The following is a 12,364-nucleotide window of genomic DNA, read 5'->3' as shown; positions in this document are numbered from 1 at the left end:
TAAATGGATTACCGGGAGAAGATAATGACAGGTAAATAGCGTCCTGGTTAGTTAAGTTTGCCAGGGTGACCCAGATGTTAGTCTTGGGCTGAAGTGGGGCCCATACTTGATGGGCTTCCACTCCTCCAGCAACGTCTGTACTGTCTATTAAGAGGGTGAAAATTAGTAAAACAGCAGCATAAGTTCGCCACGTCACCCTGATCTTCCCAGGCACTGCTTTTTAATAACAAAGATAGGGGTATTCCATGGACTTGTTGACAACTCACACACACAAAGAATCCCAGCCGAAAACTGAAATGAGTTCAAATTAAATTAACATGTAGAAAGCTGGCATTCTCTGCTGGAATCAGTTTCATTATGATTAAGTTTACTACTGCTGTTTCAGATAGCTCCTTCTCTCAGGGTTCTCTCAGGCTAAAAGTGCTTTACAAATTAGAGGTCAGGCTGGTACTTTATAATTTTCTCATTTTTCCTTTAATCTCCTTTTTTTTATGTTTAATTAATTCTATGGTTATTCTTTCTGAAACTGAAAACATTTTCCTAGTTCCCTGTATTCACAGTTGCCATCTGCCAGGCAAAACTTCCCCAGCAAAGATTCTTTCATTCAAATCATATGGGAGCACCCTTCATATGACACAACTTGCACACTGGAATATCCCTTGGGAATGCTGCTGCATCCCAACACAGAGACCCTGTGGGATGCCCCACTGCCTGCCATACCACCAATCACTACCAGTTATCAATCGCATGTTTGACAAGCACTGCATTTCCTGAGCTCCAACTCCATGCAAATTAATAAGCAAATATGATGATCTTTTAAAACATTGCAAAACACAATTTGAAATAAAATGTATTGGTCACAAAGCTCCTTTAGACTCTCAAGAGATCATACCTGCTGTGGTATGTGTACTGGGTAAATTTGCACTGTGGTCTAAGAGTATGATTACAGCTTGGGAAAACACACAGTTTTGCAAACACAGTTTCAAGCTGGCTGGCTTAGTTACTGTGCCAGATATCTTATTAATATCAATTACCAAATAAAGCTCTTTAAATAAGAAGAAATATTTTTTTCCTGATCAAGCCTACATGGATGACATCAAAGACAGGTAACCCTGAAGTCCTGGTGTCTAGAGAGCTATGCCCAAGAAATGGCCTAGGAGTGCTGGCTAATCAAGTAAGGTGTGTTGAGAAACTAAGACAGAGAAATGAGATATCTCTGGAAATGCCAAATCCTGTGCTATCTGTAGCTAAGCTATGGCAAACGGATGCCCATCATTACTAAAGAGAGCACTTATGATTTTACATTAAAGCAATGTCACACTGCCTTGGCCTATCCTCCTTCTTCTTTGAAAGCTTCATCAGACAAACAAGTAGCCTGACTCCTTTCAGAGGTGTTAAAGGCAATGTGAGCTACTGGTTTAGTAATAAACCAGTTTCTGTGTCTAAACACAGGCCCTCAGTGGCAAAGAGGTTGGCTGTTATTTTCTCTTCATAGTCTGTGATGCCACTGCCAGGGCAGTGACATTTGTGGTGGGAAGTTCAGTGGTGCCCCTGTGGAGCCACAGGGCTGAGTAAAGACATAGAGAAAACGCCCACTTACATGGAAATGTGGTTACTGTACCCATGTATCTATGATGCAATGAAGACATGTCTTTGGGAAGATTTGTGGTGCTTTCTACATGAACAGACTGAAAGTTTTCTTGGGTATTCTGTGGGGACTCTGTGCCCCATGTACCTGGGCTCTGAGAGCTCTTTTGAAGTGGCCTCAGCAGAGCACCTGGGTGATGTTTCCCAGTGATTGTAGCTATTCCTGCTGCTCCACCTCAGCCACTGGTGGTGGTGTGGCAAGTCTGGAGCACAGTAGAGACCTGTGATCTGGGTATGGTTTGTGTCTTCACTGGCAGGGAGTGAACAGCTAAGGAGGGTGATGAAAGTTCCCCTTCAAAACCAGCCTCAGTGATGTTTTACGTATAACAAAGGAACACTGAAACATTTCACTGTATCAGCTGAAAAGAAGCATACAGCAGAGATAAAAATGTGACAGTCTGTGCATTTTGGAGAATAAGAGAGAGACTATCAAAAAGGATATGGGAATTTAGGGAAGCCTGAAATGCTTTAAGACATTGGAAGAGGGCCCTCACTGTTATGATCTCTGTAAGAATGAGATCAAGCTACACTGTTCAAACTAGCCTAGGAAAACCTAATTTGGTGAGGGATCACATTGAGGAGCACACCAGTTTGAACTTGAAGAAAATACCTTTCAATTTGGAGGTTTGAGGGTTTTTTGAATGAATAAAAGGTGGGTTAGAAGAAATGTCTTAATCACTCCTTGGGCTGACTATGTAGTTTTTACATGTTTAGAGGTGAATGAATAGACAAAACTACCAATGGTTTACAGAGTTTTCCAAATAGCAAAATAGCTTTTTTTTTCTAAGTCAGCCATGTGTATTCTGAAGGGAATATACATGTCTTCCTTCCTAAAACTTGCAGGGCCACAGAAGAACCCATTTTCTCCAGTTCCTGACATTGTTCAGCTCCTGAATAGACAAAAAGCTGCTTCATTCACCTTCTTCCTGGCTGTTATTCCAGTTTTTTGTTATTCCGGTTGTTATTCCTGGTTGTTTGTCCAGGTACTTCTTGAGTCCATCCCTCAGATACATTCCTCTGGATTATTTTCTGTTCTTCATCTTTGCACTCAACCCTCCCCAAGCGCCTCCTGTCCACACAGTGCAAGTCAGGTGACAGCTGCATTGAAGATTTCAAAGAATGAGGAAGGAGTTAATGAGTGGCCAACAGTTACAAGTGAAGTGATTTGCTCTACAAAAGAAAGAGAGGTTTTTATGCTGTATGTGCCAGTTATACAGAGGGAGACAGACACCATGGCAACAAGCTTGTCAGGCAGGAGCAGATGAACTATCATTGGGGACATCATTAGTGGTGGAGAAACTTCAAAAGCTTTGGAATTTGGGTTCCTTTTGCACCCAGAATCTCATCTGCTGTTATGGAATTTGAATCTCCAGTCTATAAGCTTAGCCTGGGATAACAATAGCAGGCTGGGATGTTGGATGCATCCTGAATAACATGGAAAAGAAGAATGTGCCTACAGTATCTCAGAGCTTCCAGGCCTGCCTGGTTGTTGGAACCGTATGGAAAGGAAGAATGAAAACATACCATTGAGTCAGGTTCAGCAGGATTGTCTAAAATAAAGATTGAAAGGGAATTTGTAAAGGACTGTTCCTTCTGTGCTTACTCATAAGCCATGGATCTAATCAGTAGCCTGCACTGATGGATTAATCCCCCTGTAAATCTCCCATTCTGGGAGGGTGGACAGATAATTGCACATAAGAGGTTGATTCTTTTTATTCTCCTAGCTCATAGGCAGAATCCCAAATACCTGTGGTTGTCCTGTCCACAATGCAGACACTTACTCTGATGCAAAGTTGGAGTCAGATGGTGATAAGGTAGGATTTATACCCACGGGAAGTTCCTCTGTAGGCAACCACAAAGTAATCAGCGCACAAGGCATGTGTGACTCTGAATGTGGTCTAATGTGAAACTCATTTTACCAGAGCAACGTACCCAGTTCAAGTTTCCAGTTCACCTGCCTGCAGTGCAGAGGAAAACATTTCTATGGGCAAGTGGAGAGAGAAAGGAAAGATCTGAAGACCTGTGGCAGAGTTTCTGTGGGAGTCTCTTTAGCCCTGCCATATCTACAAAGTGCTGAGAATGCCACACAGCAAAGTTTTCACTGTGACAGGGAACAGATCACAAATTCATGAACCTTTGTGACATGGGGAATTATAATTCCCCATGACTGAGCTACTTAAATCTAAGGTGAGCTGCAGCCCTTCACAGCTCCAAAAATGAAGCACAACCAACATGCAGAGTGTAAGAGTGCAGAGAGTCCAGGTGCCCAAGCTGTGGCTCAGCTCACCATGCCCCACTGCTTTCACAGGAGCTGCTGCAGGCATTTTAGTCAAAAGCTATTTTAGCCCCATCAGGACTAACTGGGAGAACTGATGAGCACAGACATTTGCCCAGCTTGCAGCATAGGGAAGGAAAATCAGGTGGACATTAATCATCTTTTTTGCAGACACATCAAGTAAAAAGGAGAAGCATTCAATCCCTTGAAAAGGCTTATTTTTGAGCAGTTGTTCTCTAGGACCTGATAGCCAAGTGATGTACTCAAAGAACAAATGAAAGAAGAGGTGGCTCCTCTGGCACTGCCTGCCTTCCAAAGATAAAGGAAGATGGAGTGCAGCACTCTGCTCACCCTGTACAGGAGGGTGAGAGCCATTGAGATAACTGTGAGAATTATTGTGATGGAGGCATCTGGCTTGCACTAAAAGGAGAAGAAGTGGGAGCATGCAATGGATTTCTGCATATGTTTGAGTTTTCCCAGTCCTGTGGAGAGAGGCCTCTGACCATAATTGGAACAAACTCCTGAATAGCGTGTGTGAGCAGAAAGCAAATCTGAAGCTGCGGGAGCCAGCTCACCCTGCTGCATCATTAACAAGGAGACGTGTTGCATGTGCAAGATGTAGGGCAGGGAAGGACATGCTCATCCTACTGAAAAGGCAGAGCATTCACCAGAATTTTCTGGTAGTTTTGGAGAGCTCATCTTGTCCCAGGTAGCTTTTCCTTCCAGGCGAGTGGAGGTACACAGATATGTGTTTTTGGTCAGCAGGCAAAAATCTGCCAGGAGAAACTGGTGGCAACCTAGTGACAACTGCACACACAGGTCATGGCTAGTGATAGGTTCAGAGGGACAGCAGGGGAAAGCCTGTGGTTCCTACTCCGGCTGCTTTTATCCTGCAACCCAAACTAAATATTTATTTCTCTTTTACTGGAAGAGGACATCAATTAGAAAGGCAGAGTCATGCACTGACACAGGTTATGTATCCCTTTTAGTCACATAAGGCCAGCAGCAGGAAGAAATGCGGTGAGATGTGAGGTGTGGGGTTTGTCACCAGGCATTCTGTGTTCAGGGATGGGAACCAAACAACAAACAGCTTTCTTCCTGCTCAAAGGAAGAGCTTAGGAACCAGCAGGCATGCAGAAAGGCTTCTCTCAAACACAGCACTGAATAGAAAGAGGGGCACAGAGTCATGGCCCCACACCTGCCTTGAGGACACAGATGTCAGCCTGCACTCCTGCTCCTGGGGAGAAGTGTCCAACATGTCGCTGACCATGACATGCATGGTCTTGTCAGACCATTACTGCAAGTTCCAGAAATATCTTCTGATTGCTAATACAGAGTGCTAGATTATATTGCCTGCATTGCTATGATATTACTCTTTGGAATACTATGAAATTTAATGTAGAGAGGAGCTTTTTTAAAGAAGATAAATGTTTACAAGGTCTTAGGAAAGTGTAGAACTGTGATTTAGTGCAAAGTTTAGGACAATTGAAGCCAGCTAGCTTCAGTTTCTTCTTTAAGTCACAATCGATTTTAACACATCCCCCACATTCTCAGGCTCTGAGACCCCCTACATGTGCATTTTTTGTTTTTTGCCTTCATGAGATTCTGAGCTCCAGTCACTCATTAAACTAAAGCTCTAAATCCCATCTTTTGGCATGCATATGGACAAGCATTCACAGGAGAAGATCTCAGCTGAAATAACTGCAGAAAATTACATCTGACCTTCCATCCTCTCTCCTCCTCCTGGAGGACTGAGCCGAGACTTGTGGAGGAGTGCCATCACATTTTCCTGATTCCCAGTTAATCCCTGGGGCTGTGTCTGTGCCCAAATCCTCTGTGCTCCCAGCAGGTCAGCATCTGCCTCCAAGCTCCTTACCCCCAACTTCTGCAGACACTTGTCCCAGCCAAAGCCGACAATTTTCTGCAAAAGGAGGTTGCCAAGACAACATACCATAAATTTTGCCTACACTCTTGAGCATGGAGCAAAACATATGCTGGATGTTGCAGCAATGGAGATCCCTTCCAGGATTTTGAACACTGCTGAACTTTGCTGCACAGTCAGAAGTCAAACCACAGCTACCTGGGTCCATCCGTGCTAAGTCAGAACTGATGAGATTTCAGCATGGCACAGAGCAATACTCTTTGGGCAGGAAAAGTAAAGGAGGACAGTCCTGGGTTTGTTTCTTTGTTTGTTTAAGATTGCGTTTATTTTATAACTGACAGGTGATCATTTTATTGGCCTAAAGAAACTTGCCAGGAATAAAAAGAAGTTTCTCTTTCTGTTTTTCACAACAAGGAGATGCCAAACAAGTGGTTTCATGCTCAGAAGAGCCTCAGAGGTCTCTGCTGAATTGATTGACCATGGTTCAAACCAGTGTGCAGCACAGCCACTGACGGAGAAACAGCACAAGGAGTCAGGGCATCAGGAAGGTCTACAGGATGCCACTGGGGCACTCTTCCGTGCCTCTTGGAGAACAAGCTGGAAAAGGCTGGAGTTGCATTTTAATCTTTTATATGTGTAGGATCCATCTGCTCTTGAACTTCAGGGAAATCTACTGCCAGGATCAGCCTCAAACATTGCAAGTGAGGTCTCTTCAAAAGGAAGATGAGTTCTGCTGGGCAAGCTGGAAAAAGCTTCAACTTTCAACCTTGAAAAACTCTAGGGTGGGAGTATGCAATGTACAATTTCAGCTAGATTTAACTAACTGTGACTGAGGGTCACAGGGCTTCCTAGCCATCCTCCTCCCTTCAAGCCATTCTTCAGCTGAGAGGACTAATTGGATGGACCTCTTGGGGCTCCTTACAGCTGTTTCCTGAGATGTACTTGTATTCTGCAAAGGGAAGGCTCAAGCTGATTGCTTTTACAACAGCTTCAACAGGAAAAATTTGCATTAAAAACGATGTGGGAAGTAAAAAGACCTGGCATCTTAAAAGGTTTCTTGTAATTCTGGCAGGTTGATCAGCACATTCTCTGCCAGAAAGAAGAGTTCCCTGCTGTGTGTTTTCTAATGAATTGACCACTGCCCTCTAAAAAGAGATAGTGAAATGCACTGTGTAAGCACCTTCTCCATCAGCCTTAGGAGTTTTGAAAGTATCTTTATATTTTTGCTCATATAAAGGTAAAAGCTCATTCTACTAATTCAGACAGGCCTTGTGGGCTGAAGAACATTTTCACATAAGCAAACTTGCCCTTTATATCACTACCATGTTCTCTTATAACAACGATTAAATCTCTTACAATAGTGATTTAAAATAAGTGTATTTTAGTGTGGTCTACTGCTGCAGTTGGATCAGGTGGTATTTCAATCTGACCAGATTTACTTCAGGCAGAGAGATCTGGATGACTCCATTCTTGTCTTTGTCCAGGAGACAGAACACTTCTGAAAGGTAGAAGAGTGGGGGGGAAAAAGCTGGATATAAAATACAGAGTTTGACATGTAGAGAATCACTGCTTGACAAAATGTAAAAGTCTGGCTTTTTGCCATGATCTACTGGAAATTTAGACTGGTTCTGTAAGATAATATTACAGTGGTTCTTCCTTCTTATTACAAATAATTTCTAAGCTGCTTCATGAGGTGGAATAGATCTATAGCAGCAAAATGGGAGTTGGCAGCAGGACAACTATAAAATCTGATGTGGTGGCATCTGGCATGATCCAAGGACAAACCTGTACATCAGGTCTGAGTAAGGACTGCAAGTGATAAATGGTCCCATTTGTCAGAGCTGGGACAATCTGGGGGCCAGAGCACTAACCATAAGTTGCTGATAACTGTAAAGCACAAGAGAATGGTGTGTTGTGGAAATGTGTCCTCTACTCCCCATGGGCATTCAGACATAAAGGCTTTTGCCATTTCTCCACTGCTTCCTCTGACTCAATTTTGCTGGCACCTGAACCTTTCCATGCAATTTGCTACATTCACAGCTAAAAGACAACAAATACCTAGGGCAATCCCAAAGCTTTCAGGAATTTCCCTTGGGTACTCACTGAACAGGGTCTCCAGGCAGATCATGCAGGCCACAAAGCTATTGAAGTCAATGGTCAGCTTGGTGCTACAGGCGTAGCAGGTGATGATGCTGTGCTGCACCTCATCTTTGAGCCTGAAACCTGAGGGCCAGGAGAGCACAGGAGTCACTGACACATCAGGTTAATTTGCTATCTTGGATGTGACTTATCCATATCCTGCTGCAGCTGCAGGTTGAAGGGCAGGACTATTCCTCCAAGAAGGTCTGTTGAACTCCCTCACCTATCTCTGTGGGTCCTTTTCAAAACCAATTGTGCCAGCTGAAGAGAGACATAGAGTTCTCCCACAGCATTTTGTCAGACTGCATATTTCACATTGTTTCACAGCATAACCAGTCCTATGTTCCCCAGATAAACCCCTAATTAGTGAGTGGGCACTGCAGCTGAATAACAGTGATTGCAGCAGAGCCAGTTGCTCACATAATGCATTGGGCTCTATTCAGGCCCATATTCATGCTATTTCTGTTACTGGATCATTCACATAAAATCCACTGAGCACAAGACAAATCAAAAAGAAAAAACAGTGCTCCTCTAGATGTCCCTTAGCTGGCAAGCTCGGCTCCAAAAGTGAACACATCAGAGAGGACGTCATTGGACTGTGCCTTCATCAGGCTTGCACCTTCTCCAGAGGAGAGAAAGGTGGTAGGAGGAAATGAAGGAAAAAGAGGGTTTGGGCATAGCTCTGAAAGAGGACTATTAGATTAGGAAATAATGAGGCAAAAAATAGATCAAGTAATAATCAGATGAATAAGCAATTGTCACAGCATGGACAAAAGTACCAGTAGTCCATAACGCAGAACAGAGAATGGGGTTTGATGTATGAAACAGCAAAAGGATTGCAGTGTGTGACTGTCAGGAAGGGAGAATGTCACTGGCAACACTGTGATCTAGGTGACAGGAGAGAATAAAAGCCATTAGACAGCTCTGCTGTTCTCCCAATGTCTGGTGATCCAATCTCCAAGCAACACACTCACCGGCCTTTCTGAGGGCATTTCGTATCTCGTGGGAGTTGATGGTACCAGAGTAGTCACTGTCTACTTTCTTATAGATTGTCTGTGGCAAAGGGTGTGATGTTGTTCACAGAGGTCCCAGGAAGAGGAAAGAGACGAGGATCTGACTCCATGTTTCAGAAGGCTTGATTTGTTATTTTATGATATATACGTTATATTAAAACTATACTAAAAGAATAGAAGAAAGGATTTCATCAGAAGGCCATACACACACACGTATTCAGTGGCATGATGCATGCATAAAACTTGGCCTTCACTGACTCAGGCTTTAAACTAAAAAAATTATTTTGCTAGCCCACCATGCCACCCATGCCCTGCCATCCTCCCTGCTCATGTAGCTAACCAGTGCCAGGACAATCATTCCTACCTCTGCCTGTTCACATTGTCACTGTGTGCCCACTGGTGGCTGGGACAGAGATTGTCCTTACCACCACAAGTTCTACTCTTTGAAACATTAATGAGCGAGAGAAACATTTCAAGCAGTGGCAAGCTAGGCAGAGTGGGAAACATATTCCCATGGGCTGGCAGCATGCCTGCCTTCACATTACATGGTGGCAGACAGGCCATTGAGGAGAGTATCCTATCATTTGGCTAACACTGCAACAGACCAAGTCCATCTTGCTTAATGTTTCATACAAGATGACAGATGCCTCCTACTGCCAGCAGATTTATTATCCAGAATTAGAAGCCACCCAGACCTAGAGTTAATAGTGGATTTGGGTCTCAAGGTTTGCTTTTCTGACAAGCCTTAGGACAGAGCTGTGTCCTCATGAACCCAACATTTCTTCATGGTACTCAGGGCAGATGCTCTGTGATGAACAATATCAAGTATGGTGGCAGCAGGCTTGCCTGAAAGGGAGGTGGTCACACCAGGAAAGTCCAACTCTGACCTTCCTTTAGACCGCTTCGTTCTGGGTCAACTTCTTGGGATATTAAATCCTGTATCAGAAAAAAAAAATAAAAATCAACAGTTCTACAAGATTTCAAAAATACAAAGGCAGTTTTTTGTAGGTCCTAAAATTATATTTCTTGTATTTCCTAATGGTCATCCAGCCATGCAATATATAGCAAGAGCTGAAATGTTCATATGAGCTTTAAGAGACCAGGCAGCAGAAAGAGCTGTCTTTGCCAATAATCAAAGTTAATCTGTCTTTCCATGGGGTATTGCAAATTATGGAGAATGATGGGGCCAAGGTGAAAGAGGATTTGCTTGTGCCCTGTCAAGTGAGAGGTGTTTCAGAGCCCTGGAACAAATTCGAGCCCTGAGAAGGAAGGCTTCCAATTATATCTGCCTGTGAGGGTTTAACTCTATCTCAGTTCTGGATCTGTACTTCAGAGCTAATAGGGCAGGCAAGGGGATAGAGTCAGAAATGTTGTTACCAAATACTTTTGAATCTTCATCCAAAGTGTCTTGAATTCTACAAGTCTCAAGGTGCTGGGTCCATCTGTCTGGGTCATGTTAAGGCATGGTTCAAAAATCAGGATTCCTTTATTCTTAACAAAACTGGAGTGTAAAAACAAGAGTTGGATGTGCAACACTGGAGAGCAATGTGGAGATCAGTTCTGTTAAAAATAAATCACCCATCACAGTGTCATCCTAATGCCAGTTTAGTTCTCATTTGTAATGCATGTCCATCTCCCACAGACATGCCCACAGCTCCATATTTGCTTGGCTAAAAGCATGCCAAGAATTTCTAGGCTATCTTCACTCTCAAGGAATGATATATGGGATTACTAAATATATAAGCAAGATTAAAAGCACTCACATTTTGGACACTTAATAGTAGGTTAGATTTCACCTTAGGGGGAAAAGGGCCTGGTGTTGCAGCAGAAAATTGTTAGAAACCAGAGGCAGGAGCTGCAAGTGAAGAGAGTCAGTAGCTGTCTACAGTGTCCTCTCCCATGTCCTTCAGGTCTTTGAACATCCCTTCCAATGTAAAATTATGCAGAAACAGGGATTTGGACACTATGACATTGTACTTACTGAGTTACCCCATTAAGCTTGGGAGCCTATGGAGTGTAGGGCAATGGCACCACTTCTCCTAACAGCCAATTATCCACAAGATCCACAGTGAATTTTTGCTGGCCTCAATATGGCCATGCTATGGCACCAACACTAGCAAGCTCCTAGAAGCATGGGTCATCACCCTCCCAGTGCAAAGGAGCACTGAGTAGAGGTGTTGACCTCCCTTTTTCCTTTGGCTACACAAACCTGGGCAGAGGTGTTGACCTCTCCTTTTCCTTTATCTACACAAAACTTAAAAGCTCCCAAGTGTCCCCCCAGTTATGCAGAAGGGAGGCAGCCACTGCCTGTACTTGCAGCCTTCCCCCTGGGAACAGGCTCAGCCTGTCCCTGCTGCTGTGAGCTCAGGCCTCTGTAAGCAGGACCTGACTCAGAAACAGCAGCTGTGGATGTACTCAAAACCTGCATCTTGCCAAGCATGCTGTGTATGCACCTGGAACTGCACAGGTGCAGCCGGGCAGAAAAGCCCTACTTCCCCCCACTATATTTAGGAAAATGTTTAAGTAATGAGAGATGGTGGTGAGAGAAGCAGCTGATGATTAAATGTGGTGGTCCAGTGGTCCAGGTTTCTGCCACCATAAACTGATAGAGATGCGTTGTTGAATTTTTTGCCCCCAGCCATGTGCTGGGACAAGTGAAGTGTAAACTTAGCCCAGCTTGTCAGGAAGTTTTACAAAAGAGATCCAGAAACTTTAAAGGTGATGACATTACATTCAAAGGATACATCTAAAAGGCTGATCATCTCCCTGCAAGTGTTAATGTTGAATCTATCACTTTTCACATCCTTTCCTGTACAAAAAGGAAATATAAAAGACTAAGTGAGAAATAGTTTAAGACAAATATTTTTCTGCAGACAATGCTGAAAATACCAACCACCTTAAAATCTCGGTAGCAAAGCAAATGCTCTGCCATTTTTTCCACTATGTCCTTTCAGTTGATTAATATGACTTTTTTTTTTCCCACAGTGGGAGGGGATGTTATTGGTTTTGGTGGTGATAAGTCTCTATTTGTCCACAGAAGTCATGCAGCAGCAGCATAATAACACTGCCCATGGTGGTCCTTCCAGAAAAGTACAGGGAATGTTGTGTCTCTGCAGAATATCTGCTGGCCATGTTTGGAAGGGAAGCACCAGGCACTATTTCCACCCCACCCCATATTTAGAGGTTCAACAAGTCAGGAGGAATTCAGCTGAGATCAGACAAAAACTCCAGTTTTCATCACCCCTAGCTGACAGAGCTGGGTTTTGTTAGCAGAGACCCTGTTCTCAGCTCCATCCAATGGGAAGTACATAATGTCACTCACTCTTCACCAAAACCCAGTTTAGAGTCCTTTAAAGTTCAGTTGCAGTCACTTCACAGTCCTGGACAGAAAACAAAACATACTGTAGG

The 12,364-nt window shown here is 43.6% G+C and overlaps 1 pseudogene; it reads right to left on the bottom strand.

The window, feature by feature from the left end:
• Positions 1-6,098: 6,098 nt before the first annotated feature.
• Positions 6,099-12,364, bottom strand: part of LOC136568462 (calpain-8-like) — a 55,974-nt pseudogene continuing 49,708 nt past the window's right edge.

This window comes from Molothrus aeneus, chromosome 33 (assembly GCF_037042795.1).
Source record: "Molothrus aeneus isolate 106 chromosome 33, BPBGC_Maene_1.0, whole genome shotgun sequence".
NCBI lineage: Eukaryota > Metazoa > Chordata > Aves > Passeriformes > Icteridae > Molothrus > Molothrus aeneus.
The sequence above is the reverse complement of the archived record's forward strand: the minus strand, read 5'-3'. Positions and strand labels throughout refer to the sequence as shown.